Source organism: Triticum urartu, chromosome 3A, assembly GCF_056163025.1.
Source record: "Triticum urartu cultivar PI428250 chromosome 3A, HENAU_Tu73, whole genome shotgun sequence".
NCBI lineage: Eukaryota > Viridiplantae > Streptophyta > Magnoliopsida > Poales > Poaceae > Triticum > Triticum urartu.
The window spans coordinates 90,202,074-90,217,222 of record NC_141875.1 but is presented as its reverse complement, the minus strand read 5'-3'; the positions used below and the strand labels follow the sequence as shown (position 1 = coordinate 90,217,222).

The 15,149-nt window shown below is 38.5% G+C and overlaps 1 long non-coding RNA gene across 1 annotated transcript; it reads left to right on the top strand.

The window, feature by feature from the left end:
- Window positions 1-9,647: 9,647 nt before the first annotated feature.
- Window positions 9,648-13,328, top strand: LOC125548047 (uncharacterized). Its single transcript, XR_007300882.2, has 5 exons — window positions 9,648-9,929; window positions 11,173-11,232; window positions 11,497-11,803; window positions 11,919-12,151; window positions 12,853-13,328. It is a non-coding gene; the product is annotated as an uncharacterized LOC125548047 (long non-coding RNA).
- The last annotated feature ends 1,821 nt before the right edge of the window (window positions 13,329-15,149 follow it).

Genomic DNA, 15,149 nt, shown 5'->3' with positions numbered 1-15,149 from the left:
TACTATTTTTGCTTTGTTTAATATAAATAACGGAAAGTAGAAAGAGGCTACACAGAGTTGTGTTTTCTAACTTCATCCATCTCATGATCATCAAAAGGAATCCATTAACAAGGTTGATCAAGTCTTGTTAACAAACTCATTCCGAATAACATGGAACCGGAGAATTTTCGAATAACACTAGGTTACCTCAATGGGGATATGCACATCCCCAACAATAAAAATATCATATTTCTTCTTGACAGTAGGAAGAGGAAATTCAAAACCTCTAAAAATAATCGCTGGAATCTTTCCAATAGAATTGATACTGTGGACTTGAGGTTGTTTCCTCGGAAAGTGTACCGTATGCTCATTACCATTAACTTGAAAAGTGACATTTCCTTTGGTGCAATCAATAACTGCTCCTGCAGTATTCAAAAAGGGTCTTCCAAGAATAATAGACATACTATCGTCCTTGGGAATATCAAGAATAACAAAGTCTGTTAAAATAGTAATGTTTGCAACCACGACAGGCACATCCTCACAAATACCGATAGGTATAGCAGTTGATTTATCAGCCATTTGCAAAGATATTTCAGTAGGTGTCAACTTATTCAAATAAAGCCTACGATATAAAGAAAGAGGCATAACACTAACACCGGCTCCAAGATCACATAAAGCAGTTTTAACATAGTTTCTTTTAATGGATCATGGTATAGTGGGTACTCCTGGATCTCCAAGTTTCTTTGGTATTCCACCCTTAAAAGTATAATTAGCAAGCATGGTGGAAATTTCAGCTTCCGGTATCTTTCTTTTATTAGTAACAATATCTTTCATGTACTTAGCATAAGGATTCATTTTGAGCATATCAGTTAATCGCATACGCAAAAGATAGGTCTAATCATTTCAGCAAAGTGCTCAAAATCCTCATCATCCTTTTTCTTGGATGGTTTGGGAGGAAAAGGCATGGGTTTCTGAACCAAAGGCTCTCTTTCCTTAACATGTTTCCTAGGAACAAAGTCTTTCTTATGATAACGTTGAGTCTTTGATTGTGGGTTATCAAGATCATCAGCAGGTTCAATTTCTATATCGTTATCATTACTAGGTTGAGCATCAACATGAACATTATCATTTACATTATCACTAGTTTCAGGTTCATTACCAAATTGTGTTTCAGTATCAGAAATAGAAATATCATTTGGATTCTCAGGTGTTTCAGCAATAGGTTCACTAGAAGCATGCAAAGTCCTATCATTTTTCTTTTTCTTCCTTTTAGAAGGACTAGGTGCATCTATATTATTTCTCTGAGAATCTTGCTCAATTCTCTTAGGGTGGCCTTCAGGATACAAAGGTTCCTGAGTCATTTTACCAGTTCTAGTAGCCACTCTAACAACATAATCATTATTCTTACTATTCAATTCATTGAGCAAATCATTTTGAGCTTTAAGTACTTGTTCTACTTGAGTGGTAACCATAGAAGCATGTTTACTAATAAGTTTAAGTTCACCTTTGACATTAGCCATATAATCACCCAAGTGTTCAAGCATATCAGAACTGCATTTTAGTTCTCTACAAAAATAAGCATTGAAGTCTTCTTGCTTAACCATAAATTTATCAAACTCATCTAAGCATGGGCTAGAAAAGTTAGTAAATGGGATTTGAGCTTTATCATATCTATATAGAGAATTTACCTTTACTACCTGTGTCGGGTTATCAAGACCATCTGTTTCTTCAATAGGAGATGGATTAAAATTATGCATTTCTTCGACAGGCGGTAAATTAAGACCATGTATTTCTTCAATAGGAGGTAAATTCTTAACATCTCCAGCTTTAATTCCCTTTTCTTTCATGGATTTCTTTGCCTCTTGCATATCTTCAGGACTGGGGAATAGAACACCTCTCTTCTTCGAAGTTGGTTTAGGAATAGGCTTAGGAAGTGTCCAATTATTTTCATTAGTCAACATATTCTTTAATAGAATTTCAGCTTCATCCGGTGTTCTTTCCCTAAAAACAGAACCAGCACAACTATCCAGGTAATCTCTGGAAGCATCGGTTAGTCCATTATAAAATATATCAATTATTTCATTTTTCTTAAGAGGATGATCAGGCAAAGCGTTAAGTAATTGGAGAAGCCTCCCCCAAGCTTGTGGGAGCCTCTCTTCTTCAATTTGCACAAAATTATATATATCCCTTAAAGCAGCTTGTTTCTTATGAGCAGGGAAATATTTAGCAGAGAAGTAATAAATCATATCCTGGGGACTACGCGCATAACCAGGATCAAGAGAATTAAACCATATCTTAGAATCACTCTTTAATGAGAACGGAAATATTTTAAGGATATAAAAGTAGCGAGTTCTCTCACCATTAGTGAACAGGGTGGCTATATCATTTAATTTAGTAAGATGTGCCACAATAGTTTCAGATTCATAGCCATAAAAAGGATCAGATTCAACCAAAGTAATTATATCAGGATCAACAGAGAATTCATAATCCTTATTAGTAACACAGATAGGTGAAGTAGCAAAAGCAGGGTCAGGTTTCATTCTAGCATTAAGGGATTGCTGCTTCCATTTAGCTAATAACCTCTTTAGATCATATCTATCATTGCAAGCTAAAATAGCTCTACTAGCTTCTTCATCCATAACGTAACCCTCAGGAACAACATGCAATTCATATTTATTCGGGGGAGAGTCTTCATGTCACTTCCATCAATATTATCAGTTTCAATAATTTCATTCTCTCTAGCCCTAGCAAGTTTTTCAATAAGAAATTCACCAAGTGACATAGTAGTATCAAGCATAGAAGTAGTTTCATCATAAGTATCATGCATAGTAGAAGTGGCATCATCAATAATATACGACATATCAGAATCAATAGCTGAAGCAGGTTTAGGTGTCGCAAGCTTACTCAAAACAGAAGGTGAATTAAGTGCAGAGCTAGATGGCAAATCCTTACCTCCCCTTGTAGTTGACGGATAAATCTTGGTTTTTGGATCTCTCAAGTTCTTCATAATGATAAGCAGATATAAATCCCAAGTGACTCAAAGAATAGAGCTATGCTCCCAAGAAACGGCGCCAGAAAATAGTTTTCCTAACCCACAAGTATAGGGGATCGCAATAGTTTTCGAGGGTAGAGTATTCGACCCAAATTTATTGATTCGACACAAGGGGAGCCAAAGAATATTATCAAGTATTAGCAGCTGAGTTGTCAATTCAAACACACATGGAAACTTAATATCTGCAGCAAAGTATTTAGTAGAAAAGTAATATGATAGTAGTGGTAACGGTAGCAAAAGGTAATGATAACGAAAGTAATGTTTTTGGTATTTTGTAGTGATTGTAACAATACCAGCGGGAAAGTAAATAAGCGAAGAACAATATATGGAAAGCTCATAGGCAATGGATCGGTGATAGAGAATTATGTCGGATGTGGTTCATCATGTAACAACCATAACCTAGGGTGACACAGAACTAGCTCCAATTCATCAATGTAATGTAGGCATGTATTCCGAATATAGTCATACGTGCTTATGGAAAAGAACTTGCATGACATCTTTTGTCCTACCCTCCCGTGGCAGCGGGGTCCTAGCGGAAACTAAGGGATATTAAGGCCTCCTTTTAATAGAGTACCGGACCAAAGCATTAACAAAGATGACTATTGTCACTTCGGGGTTGCCGGATCATAACACATAGTAGGTGACTATAGACTTGCAAGATAGGATCAAGAACTCACATATATTCATCAAAACATAATAGGTTCAGATCTGAAATCATGGCACTCGGGCCCCAGTTACAAGCATTAAGCATAGCAAAGTCATAGCAACATCAATCTCAAAACATAGTGGATACTAGGGATCAAACCCTAACAAAACTAACTCGATTACATGATAAATCTCATCCAACCCATCACCGTCCAGCGAGCCTACGATGGAATTACTCACGCACGGCGGTGAGCATCATGAAATTGCTGATGGAGGAAGGTTGATGATGACGATGGCGACGGATATCCCCTCTCCGGAGCCCCAAACGGACTCCACATCAGCCCTCCCGAGAGGTTTTAGGGCTTGGCGGCGGCTCCGTATCGTAAAACGCGATGAATCCTTCTCTCTGATTTTTCTCTCTCCGAAAGTGAATATATAGAGTTGGAGTTGAGGTCGACGGAGCTCCAGGGGGCCCACGAGGTAGGGGGGCACGCCCAGGGGGGTAGGCGTGCTCCCACCCTTGTGGCTAGGGTGTGGGCCCCCTGGTCTTGATCTTTTGCCAGTAATTTTTATTATTTCCAAAAATAGTGTCCATGAACTTTCAGGTCATTCCGAGAATTTTTGTTTCTGTACATAAATAACACCATGGCAATTCTACTGAAAACAGCGTCAGTCCGGGTTAGTTTCATTCAAATCATGCAAGTTAGAGTCCAAAACAAGGGCAAAAGTGTTTGGAAAAGTAGATATGATGGAGACGTGTCAGGGGCCAGGCATGCCCCCACCCTCATGGGCCCCTGCAGCTCCACCGACCTACTTCTTTTGCCCATATATACTCTTATACCCTGAAACCTTTGGGGAGAGCAAGGAAATAACTTTTCCGCCGCCGCAACCTTCTGTACCCATGAGATCCCATCTTGGGGCCTTTTCCGGCGATCTGCCGAAGGGGAATTTGATCACGAAGGGCTTCTACATCAATATCATAGCCTCTGTGATGATGTGTGAGCAGTTTACCACACACCTTTGGGTCCATAGTTATTAGCTTGATGGCTTCTTCTCTCTCTTTGGATCTCAATACAAAGTTCTCTTTGATCTTCTTGGAGATCTATTCAATGTAACGCTTTTTGCGGTGTGTTTGCTGATACGTCTCCATCTTATCTACTTTTCCAAACACTTTTGCCCTTGTTTTGGACTCTAACTTTCATGATTTGAATGGAACTAACCCGGACTGACGTTGTTTTCAGCAGAATTGCCATGGTGTTATTTATGTGCAGAAACAAAAGTTCTCGGGATGACCTGAAACTCCACGGAGATTATTTTTGGAAATAATAAAAAAATAATGACAAAGAATCAAGGCCACGGGGCCCACAACCTAGCCACGAGGGTGGGGGCGCGCCCCCTACCTCGTGGGCCCCCTGGAGCTCCTCCGACCTCAACTCCAACTCTATATATTCGTGTTCGGAGAGAAAACAAATCAGAGAGAAGGATTCATCGCGTTTTACGATACGGAGCCGCCGCCAAGCCCTAAGCTGTCTCGGGAGGGCTGATCTGGAGTCTGTTCGGGGCTCCAGAGAGGGGAATCCGTCGCCATCATCATCATCAACGATCCTCCATCACCAATTTCATGATGCTCACCATCGTGTGTGAGTAATTCCATCGTAGGCTTGCTGGACGGTGATGGGTTGGAAGAGATTTATCATGGAATCGAGTTACTTTTGTTAGGGTTTGATCCCTAGTATCCACTATGTTCTGAGATTGATGTTGCTATGACTTTGCTATGCTTAATGCTTGTCACTAGGGCCCGAGTGCCATGATTTTAGATCTGAACCTATTATTTTTTCATCAATATATGAGAGTTCTTGATCCTATCTTGCGAGTCTATAGTCACCTACTATTTTTTATGATCCGACAACCCCGAAGTGACAATAATCGGGACCACTCCCGGTGATGACCGTAGTTTGAGGAGTTCATGATTTCACTATGTGTGAATGCTTTGGTCCGGTACTCTATTAAAAGGAGGCCTTAATATCCCTTAGTTTCCACTATGACCCCGCTTCCATGGGAGGGTAGGACAAAAGATATCATGCAAGTTCTTTTCCATAAGCACGTATTACTATATTCGGAATACATGCCTACATTTCATTGATGAATTGGAGCTAGTTCTGTGTCACCCTATGTTTATGACTGCTACATGATGAACCACATCCGGCATAATTCTCCATCACTGATCCATTGCCTACGAGCTTTCCATATATTGTTCTTCACTTATTTACTTTAACGTTGCTATTTTTATCATCACTACAAAACCCCAAAAATTATTACTTTTGCTATCGTTAACTTTTTCTACCGTTACCACTACTATCATATTACTTTGCTACTAAACACTTTGCTGCAGATACAAAGTTTCCAGGTGTGGTTGAATTGACAACTCAGCTGCTAATAGTTGAGAATATTCTTTGGCTCCCCTTGTGTCGAATCAATAAATTTGGGTTGAATACTCTACCCTCGAAAACTGTTGTGATCCCCTATACTTGTGGGTTATCAAGACTATTTTCTGGCGCCGTTGCCGGGGAGCATAGCTCTATTCTTTGAGTCCCTTGGGATTTATATCTGCTTATCATTATGAAGAACTTGACAGATCCAAAAACCAAGATTTATCCCTCAACTACGACGGGAGGTAAGGAACTGCCATCTAGCTCTGCACTTGATTCACCTTCTGTTTTGAGTAAGCTTGCGACACCTAGACCTGCTTCTACTATTAATTCTGATATGTCGCATATTATTGATGATTCCACTTCTGCTATGCATGATAATTATGATGAAACTACTTCTATGCTTGATACTACTATGCCACTTGGTGAATTTCTTGATGAACAACTTGCTAGGGCTAGAGAGAATGAACTTATTAAAATTGATAATATTGATGTAAGTAATGATGAAGGCTCTCCTAATAAATATGAATTACCTGTTGTGCCTCAGGGCTATGTTATGGATGAAGAAACTAAAAGAGACTTTCTTCCTTGCAATGATAGAAGTGATCTTAAGAAATTATTAGCTAAGCTTAAGCAAAAAACTTTCAATGCTAGAATGAAATATGATCCTGCTTATGCTACTTCACCTATCTTTGTTATTGATAAGGATTATGAATTCTCTATTGATCCTGATAATTACTTTGGTTGAATCTGATCCTTTCTATGGTTATGAATTTGAAACTGTTGTGGCACATCTTACTAAATTAAATGATATAGCCACCCTGTTCACTAATGATGAGAGAACTCGCTACTTTTATATCCTTAAAATATTTCTGTTCTCATTAAAGGGTGATGCTAAGATATGGTTTAATTCTCTTGATCCTGTTTGTGTGCGTAGTCCCTAGGATATGATTTATTACTTCTCTGCTAAATACTTCCCTGCTCATAAGAAACAAGCTGCTATAAGGGATATATATAGTTTTGTGCAAATTGAAGAAGAGAGTCTCCCACAAGCTTGGGGGAGGCTTCTCCAATTACTTAACACTTTGCCTGATCATCCTCTTAAGAAAAATGAAATACTTGATATCTTTTATAATGGACTAAGCGATGCTTCCAGAGATTACCTGGATAGTTGTAATGGTTCTGTTTTCAGGGAAAGAACACAGGATGAAGCTGAAATTCTATTGAATAATATGTTGACTAATGAAAATAATTGGACACTTCCTGAGCCCACTCCTCAGCCTATTCCTAAACCAACTCTGAAGAAAAGGGGTGTTCTATTTCTCAGTCCTGAAGATATGCAAGAGGCAAGGAAATCTATGAAAGAAAAGGGTATTAAACCTGAAGATGTTAAGACTTTACCTCCTATTGAAGAAATACATGGTCATAATTTACCGCCTGTTGAAGAATATATGGTTTTAATCCATCACCTATTGAAGAAACACAAGGTCTTGATAACCCGATATAGGTAGTAAAGGTAAATTCTCTCTATAGATATGATAAAGCTAAAATCCCTCCTACTAAGTTTGCTAGCCAATGTTTGGATGAGTTTGATAACTTTATGGTTAAGCAAGAAGACTTCAATGCTTATTTTGGTAGACAATTGAAACAAAGTGCTGATATGATTGAACACTTGGGTGATTACATGTCTAGAGTGAAAGGTGACCATAAACTCATTAGTAAATATGCTTCTATGGTTACCACTCAAGTAGAACAAGTACTTAAAGCTCAGAATGATTTGCTCAGTGAATTAAATAGTAAGAAAAATGATAATGTTGTTAGAGTCATGACTAGAGGTGGTAAAATGACCCAGGAACCTTTGTATCCTGAGGGCCATCCTAAGAGAATTGAGCAAGATTCTAAGAGAAATAATATAGAGGCACCTAGCCCTTCGAAAAGGAAGAAAAAGAAAAATGATAGGACTTAGCATTCTTCGAGTGAACATATTGCTGAACCACCTGAGAATCCCAATGATATTTCTATTTCTGATGCTGAAACACAATCTGGTAATGAACATGAAACTAGTGATAATGTTAATGATAATGTTCATGTTGATGCTAACCAAGCAATGATAATGATGTAGAAGCTGAACCTGCTGTTGATCTTGATAACCCACAATCAAAGAATCACCGTTATGATAAAAGAGACTTCTTTGCTAGGAAACACGGTAAGGAAAGAGAGCATTGGGTTCAGAAACCCATGCCTTTTCCTCCTAAGCCATCCAAGAAAAAGCATGATGAGGATTTGAGAACTTTGCTGAAATGATTCACTACAACAAAATTGACATACTGTGATGAAAATCCTCATGACGATGGTGGACAATGTCACTGATTACTGCAAATCAGTGACGATAAACGTCACTTAATTACCTCGGCCTCTAAGCACACCCGACTACCAATTTCTGTGACAGTTTGGTATTTTCATGACGGACTTGCCAATGTCACCAAACACTACTAATGTGTGATGAACAATTTTTTTGTCATGTAATGTCTAGAACTATGACCCGCCATAGCTAGTTCACGGGTTATTGAGAGGTAGGAGCCATGCGTCAGTTTGGGTAGTGGTAATCTCCATAATTTTTTCATATGCTAATAAGGGTTGTAACTATTTTGCTCTATCTAATATAAGTAGGTAGTGGCCATGGAAATACTTATATTTATTGTTTTTTGTAAACTGAAAACCTTGTTTTGTTCTCCCATTTTCCTGAGATGGTTATTTTGTTTTTTCTACTATAATGGTAGTGCATCGGCGAAAAGTTTAATTGGACATTTGTGATCTGCTGTTGTTTATCTCAAAATAAAATGGAAACTGTGCGGGCAATGGAAAAAAATTAACACCATTATCTTGTTATTATCTATAGAATAAATAGGTAGTGGCTGTTTTGAAAAGTTCAACTGGGCGTTCGTGAGCTAATGTTGTTTTGCTCTATATCAAAAGTTAAAATGGAAAGACGAGAGTAGATGGAAAATCTTTTTTATCTTATCTACAAACAGGTAGTTGTTGGGCAAAAAACTTGAATGGGGTGCTTGCGAGGTGATGTTGTTTCGTTCAATCTAAAAAATTAAATGATTTATCTATATAGCGAACCATCCATCTCCGCAACAGATACAAACAATTTCTTTGTCATCTGATCCCAATTGAAATGAAACCATCGGTTCCATCATGGTCGGGATCAATACCGCAGTAACCCGTGTGGGCGAGAAAAACTTATTTAAGGCCATTGTGTACAAGTTTCGGCATACTTATTTACAATTATAAAAAAACTACATGGAAAATACCACATCGTAATGTTTATATAAGATTTACTTTTTATAAAAATCATTTGTTGTTTATTTCAAATTAAATGAATTACATGATATCAAAGTAGAAGATAAATCCTGAAAATAAACCAGTTCTCCGCAAAAAGAACGTTTTTCCCTTCACCCAAATACTCTTTTCGCTCCATTTCTCTATTTTCCCCCTCATCCACCCTGTGTCCCCACTCGTCAAAGACCCAGGCAAAATTCCTCCTTCTATTTCACCCGCGAAGAGCCACCGCCCACGCCGCATATCTCTTATGCCCCGATTCCACTGGCTCTCTTCTCCCCAAGATTACAGCCCCGATTGGAACGACTGGCGGCGGCAGATCGGAGGAGGTCGCCCTACAGGCCAAGCTCGGATCCACGCAAACATCCCGCGCTGCGAGGATCCGGCCCTCTTCTCCCCCCAATTGCAGCGACCAGGGACGCCAACTTGAAGGAGGCCGCCCCGCCGCCGAGCTTGGATCCACCGCATCAACCCACCCAGTGAGCACCCTGTTGTCTTTTCCCCAACGCCTGGCAACGTCTCTTGGTGATTTCCTCATCCTTCCACCCCTTGGCGTTCAATGGTTAGGGTTCATGCGTACTACTACTCATCTCACCCTTCTCTGCAATTAGTTATTTGCCATAGCCTGCGATGGTAAAAAGCCTGAACCTCCTGCTAGATAACTTTACTTATATCCTATTGATTGGTTTGTGTGCAAAACTACACTAGTGAGAATATGGGTTTGCATTTGTTATAGCCTGCTATTGTAAAAAGGGCTGAACCTGAATATATGCTACTGCAGTATAGTTACTATTACTGAAAAGTTCAGTTAGGTATGAGATGCGTGGCCTTAGCTCGGAGATTTCTTTTGCCGCCATGTGCTTGTATGGCTACTCTTGCATTCAGAAGAAAATTATATGTTAACCATCTGATGGTTGTACCCTACTGTAATTATAAACTAGATGCTCTCGGTCGATGTATGGTGTCATAATCAGACGAACATAAACTCATGAACTAAAGTATGCAACATATAAAAGGAGAACTAATTACAAGCTGGAAGCAGTGCATCCTTGTATCCATGTATCTACATGTCGGAATAAACTAGCTTCCTGATGCAGCCACTTTATCTATGCTAAAATGCAAAACTGAATTTTATTTTTGTGGTTCTGATGCCCCATAAATAGTCCTTAACTAGTGCTGTCAAAACTGAATAAATACTAAGACAACACTTGATTTTGACTCGTTAAAGAGATGTTTAGCTCTGTATCAGTGTACTTTTCTCTCCAGTACTAGTTAAAAGAGAACTAAACCTAATCTTTGCAATGCCTCTCCTAATTTAGCTACCCATGATGTTAAGCTTCTGAAGCCCACAAGCATTTTCAGTATGCCCAGAACTTTGATAAAAGCAGATACATTGTAAGCTTCAGTATTCTACTATATTCTCACATACTAAGCTGGGTAAAATCAAGCTGCTCCTACTTTGGAAACATACAACACCATCCATCGAGCCTTAATTGTAAAAGAGTAGTAAACTTTCTGGTTTCTAAACTATGCCAATAGCTACGGTAATAATATTTGTTTCCTGTTTTTTGTTCTGAACATTTTCGTCTTGTTTTTCTTGGCTTGCTGGCTGTTAATTGCTTTGCTTGTTAGATCCCAATGCGTGAGATCATCATTTATATACAATATTAGTGCATCGTATGCTTGCATCCTAACTTATCTACTTTGTTATATTCATGTAAGCTCCAGGAAGGGGCTTTGAGAGATGAAGAGGAAGCCACCCTTTCTATGTCCAAAGCAATGGTAATATATCGTGTGGACTAACATCTTAAATAATGTGTACATCAGTGTGGATTCACTGGCTTTAATTATTCTTGCTTGTATCATGTGTATGTCACTTTGCACTATAAATATCACAAATAGTTGACTAAAGATTAACTCATGTTGTTCCTCCACTCTTCTAGACAATGTTATCTATGTTCACTGCCTGCCTTTTTGAACTAGGGTTGACATTGAATAAGTCACTATTGACCCACTGCATTCTTTTGCTTGACTTGTTTGACCCAGGTACCTAAAGGTTGTACCATGCCAAAAACGAAAACACAAAACTGAGAAGCTGTCGAGCATCACCAAAAGACTGGATCTAGGTCTTATGTTTCCACTTTCAGCAAAATTCTAAGAATTCCAAATACCTTACTTCTAGTCCTATGTTTATCGCATCTTGTCATTATATATGGAGCAGTACTATTAGATTTTCATATATCTTGTAGAAAAAGGAAAGTGCGATAATCAGAACCCAAGTCTTGAGTTTTTCAAAGAGACACATACGAACAGGAAGACTGACAGCATGAGCGAGCCGACACATCTAGCCTATGTAAGATTTCTTCCTTTATTGTTTCTGACTTGAAATAGATTCTCATATTGATTTAGTGTATCCATCATATGAACTTTTCCTTACTTGAGCATCAATGTTTTCCTTTATACAATAGAATGTGACTGAAAAGAAAAGGGAAACACAATCAGAAGGTGAGTAACCAGTGTGCGACTCAATGATTGTGGCTGAAGTTCTAAAGGAAGAAAGCACCCATAGCACCTTCCTTTCCAGCATGAGTTATGCATCAAGATACGAGAGATTTGGGAGCTTTACTTCATCAGCACAGATTTGAGTTCTATAATAAAGAATTGAAAAAAAGGATGGTGAGGTGAGAGATGCGAGGGACATGTACTTATCTTGTTTCTCGTTGTGTTCTGGTTCTTTCTTTTTTCTTGCTTTTCTGCACCTGCACAGAGCCCTCATGACAGTGAGAAAATGAAAATACAAATATTTGTGAATAAGACATTCGTTTTCAGTTCTTGTAACAAACTAAGGAGTGCTTTATGTATGGTTTGATCCAAATCCAATAATCCGAAGTAACATAAAAAATAATAAATGTTTGTAATGAGAAATACATGGTTTGTTGCATGGTTTTTGTTGCTGCAACACAAAGGCATGAGAATAAGGTTGTAATGTATGGTTTCTAATCCTGAAATCCAGTATAATTTCTTGATTTGTTTATGTGCTTGATTTTTAGCAGAACGATATAGGCTGGTTTAGTTTGATCTAAAAAACTGTTGTCCAAGCATAGTTGCTTCTTGCCTGGGTTGCTGACTTGATATCTTATTGGTGATGCTTGATGTTTCTCAAAATGATAAATGAAATTTATCTCTTGGTTGTGCATGTTTTTAACCATTATCAGTTATTTTTGGATTTACTGTTCCATTTGCCAATTCGAATGTTTGCACTCACATTTAATAATGTACCTCTCTATTTTACATTCATATTTTGATAGATTGTAAGCTTCTTAGTGGTACTCTTGTACCTTGTTATCTTGTCTATTTTCATCTCATCGGGATGCAACGTTGTTGTGTTTTGCCGATTTATAGGCACCGATCAGAGTTAGTGGTGAGACTTGAAGCACAAGCAAAGAGCATTGGAAGAGATGCGGAGGAAGAAACACGAAGAATTCGAATATGTGAAGAAGATCCGGCAAGAGAAGAATGAAGCCTGGAAAAAGGATTAACAAGAGACGAATAACCTGATTGGTTTTCTCTTAAGTGCTCAAGCAACTTAGCAGTCCCAATCCACACCTAATGGTGCATGAAGGCCATCCTTTTGCGATGGAAAGATAGTTGTTGCATCATATATTGCAATCATCAGGATAGCACATGTGGTCTTTACTTATCTAAATATTGCTTTTTAACTTGTCTATTGTTGTCTCAAACTCGTGAGCTAGTGTTACTTTTTACTATCATTTATGTTGAGAGGACGGTTGAGCTGAGATGATGAAGTATATAATATTGTAAATTTATGATGTGATTTGGATCTTAACTTATTTATATAATGTGGTATGAATTAAATACTTATTGTGATGTACATTTTAAATATAGTGGACTTGATAATTTGTCTTGATTTACATTCAAAATAAATTAAATATATGTGGCGTCATCTTCATTGATAATGAAAGTAATGATGCTAGCAATGGGATAGTCTACTCGGGCACTAGACGTGTCATGAATTCAGTGACGTTGCTACATCACTGAATATATGGTACAATATGGCATATTTTCTCGTAGCATGTGACATTAGTTGACTGTCACGGAAATAACAACTTGATGACGTTCTAGAGAACGTCACTAAAGGTCCCATCTTCAGTGACGTTATTTTGCACGCGCCGTCACTAGGAGTAATCTGTGACGGGGATTCCATGACGATCCTCATGACGCCCATAAAATGTCACTTGGGGGTAATTTGTGACGTTGTTAGCTATTCGTTGACATTTTTTGTCTCGTCACAGTAGGCCCGATCTCTTGTGGTGATTAGACCTATCTTCTTGCGTATGCGTTTGACTGATATGCTTAAAATGAATCCTTATGCTAAGTACATGAAAGATATTGTTACTAATAAAAGAAAAATTCCAGAAGATGAAATTTCCACCATGCTTGCTAATTATACTTTTAAGGGTGGAATACGAAAGAAACTTGGAGATCAAGGAGTACCCCTATACCATGCTCCATTAAAAGAAACTATGTTAAAACTGCTTTATGTGATCTTGGAGCCGGTGTTAGTGTTATGCCTCTCTCTTTATATCGTAGACTTGATTTGAACAAGTTGACACCTACTAAAATATCTTTGCAAATGGCTGATAAATCAACTGCTATACATGTCGGTATTTGTGAGGATGTGCCTGTTGTGGTTGCAAACGTTACTATTTTAACGGACTTTGCTATTCTTGATATTCCCGAGGACGATAGTATGTCTATTATTCTAGGAAGACCCTTTTTGAAAACTGCAGGGGCTGTTATTGATTGCACCAAAGGCAATGCCACTTTTCATGTTAATGGTAATGAGCATATGGTACACTTTCCGGGGAAACAACCTCAAGTCCACAGTATCAATTTTATTGGAAAAATTCCATCGATTATTTTTGGAGGTTTTGAATTTCCTCTTCCTACTGTCAAGAAGAAATATGATATTCTTATTGTTGGGGATGTGCATATCCCCGTTGTGGTAACATAGTGTTATTCGAAATTTCTCTGGTTTCATGTTACTTGAAATGAGGTTGTTAACAAGACCTGATCAACCTTGCTAGTGGATTTCTTTTGATGAGCATGAGATGGATGAAGTTAGAAAACAGAACTCTCTGTACCCTCTTTTTAGCTTCTGTTATTTATATTAAATAAAGCAAAAATAGTAATTTCTGTCTGGTTTCTGATTATCCATGCAATATAAAAATACCCCGAAAATAAAAGTTCTCCAAATGCCCTGAAATTTAAATATGATCTTTTCTGGAATATTCGAGAATATCTGGCACAAAGAACACAGCAGGGGAGCAAGCACCTGGCCACGAGGGTCCACGACGCGCCCACCCCCTGGGGGCGCCCTCCTGCCTCGTGGGCCCATGGTGGCTTGATACATATCCATCGTATCTACTTTTCCAAACACTTTTGCCCTTGTTTTGGACTCTAACTTGTATGCTTTGAATGGAACTAACCCGGACTGACGTTGTTTTCAGCAGAATTGCCATGATGTTGTTTTATGTGCAGAAAATAAAAGTTCTCGGAATGACCTGAAACTCCACGGAATATCTTACAATAAGTAATTAAAAATTCTCGCCAAAGATGAAGACCAGGAGCCCACACCCTTGCCACGAGGGTGGGGGGATGCCCCCCCTAGGGCGCGC